Below are 2,305 nucleotides of genomic sequence, written 5' to 3' on the forward strand. Positions count from 1 at the left end.
TTGGGCTTCTGTAGCTCCAGAAAATCCACTTCGAGTGCAGGGAGGTCAGAATCAAACAGCATCTGCAGTCCTTTTCAGTCTCTGAATCAGATTTTTGCTCAGAACCTTCAATTTCAGTCAGAAAATACCTGAAATCACAGAAAAACACACAAACTCATAGTAAAGTCCAGAAAAGTGAATTTTAATTAAAAACTAATAAAAATATACTAAAAACTAACTAAAAGATACTAAAAACATACTAAAAATAATGCCAAAAAGCGTACAAATTATCCGCTCATCACAACACCAAACTTAAATTGTTGCTTGTCCCCAAGCAACTGAAAATCAAAATAGGATAAAAAGAAGAGATATACTATAGACTCCAAAATATCAAAGAAACATAGCTCCAATTAGATGAGCGGGACTAGTAGCTTTTTGCCTCCGAACAGTTTTGGCATCTCACTCTATCCTTTGAAGTTCAGAATGATTGGCATCTATAAGAACTCAGAACTCAGATATTGTTATTGATTCTCCTAGTTAAGTATATTGATTCTTGAACATAGCTAGTGTATGAGTCTTGGCTGTGGCCCAAAGCACTCTGTCTTCCAGTATTACCACCGGATACATACATGCCACAGACACATAATTGGGTGAACCTTTTTAGATTGTGACTCAGCTTTGCTAAAGTCCCCAATTAGAGGTGTCCAGGGTTCTTAAGCACACTCTTTTTGCTTTGGTTCACAACTTTATTTCTTTCCTTTTCTCTTTTTTTTTTCTTTTTTTTCTCTTTTTTTTTCGAAATTTTTTTTTTTGTATTCACTGCTTTTTCTTGCTTCAAGAATCATTTTGATGATTTTTCAGATCCTCAATAACAGTTCTCCTTTTCCATCATTCTTTCAAGAGCCAACAATTTTAACATTCTTAAAACAACAAATTCAAAAGACATATGCACTGTTCAAGCATTCATTCAGAAAACAAAAAGTATTGTCACCACATCAAGCTAATTCAACTAGTTTCAGAGATAAATTTCGAAATCCTGTACTTCTTGTTCTTTTGTGATTAAAGCATTTTTCATTTTAAGAGAGGTGATGGATTCATAGGACATTCATAACTTTAAGGCATAAATTTTATTAATTATGAACTAAGAACAAGACTCAAATATAGATATAAGATGAGACTAAATAGAAAGCAAAACAAAAAAAACGAAAAATATAGGCTCCTAATGATAGAGGTTTTCACAGAGTTAGGACTCAACAACCTTGATTTTGAGAAGTGGATGCTCCCTCAGCTTGAGAGGAGAGCTTTTGGCGTTTCATCTCTTGGATTTCACGCCCCTGCTTCTCTTGTTCCTTCCATTGACTTCTTGGTGATTGGATGTTCAATGGGTATGAATTCATCTGCTTCCATCTTCACCCCAGCCTCTTTACAGAGCAAGGAGATCAAGCTTGGGTAAGCCAATTTGGTTACAGTGGAATTCCTATTTGCAATTGTGTAGATCTCACAGGCAATCATATGATGAACCTCCACTTCTTTTCCAAGCATAATGCAATGAATCATCACTGCCCTCTTGATGGTGACCTCAGAACGGTTGCTAGTGGGCAATATGGAACGCCCAATAAAGTCTAGCCAACCTCTTACAATTGGTTTGAGGTCTCCCCTCTTGAGTTGGTTAGGGACACCCTTAGAATTGGTTATCCATTTAGTCCCAGGGAGACATATGTCTTCTAGAACTTGATCCAACCCCTTATCTAGTCTCACCATCCTCCTATTGAAGGAGTCAGGATCATCTTGCAGTTGGGGCAACTTGAAGATTTCTCTTATTTTGTCCAGATGGAAGTACATAACTTTCCCTCTGACCATAGTTCTGTAGGTATGGTAAGCGGTTCCAGTCATTCTCTGCTTATCTGTCAGCCACAGATTTGAGTAGAATTCCTGAACCATGTTCCTTCCAACCTTTGTCTCAGGATTGGTTAGAACTTCCCATCCTCTGTTTTGAATTTGCTCTTGGATCCCCGGATATTAATCTTCTTTTAGATCAAATTTAACTTCCGGGATCACTGACCTCAGACCCATTATTTTGTGATAATGGTCTTCATGTTCTTTGGTTAAGAACTTCTCTTGATTCCAAAGATTCTTTGGATTATTCTCTTTCTTGCCTCTTAAATTGGTTTGTTTTCCCTTAGGAGCCATGATATTGATGAATCTTGGCTTAGTGATCACAGAAAAGCACACCAAACTTAGAGGTTTGCTTGTCCTCAAGCAAAAGAAAAGAGAGAAGAGAGGGGGAGGAAGAGGAAATTCGAATGGTGTGGTTGGAAGAGGGGGA

The sequence above is a fragment of the Arachis stenosperma genome, chromosome 5 (assembly GCF_014773155.1).
Source record: "Arachis stenosperma cultivar V10309 chromosome 5, arast.V10309.gnm1.PFL2, whole genome shotgun sequence".
Taxonomy (NCBI): Eukaryota; Viridiplantae; Streptophyta; class Magnoliopsida; order Fabales; family Fabaceae; genus Arachis; species Arachis stenosperma.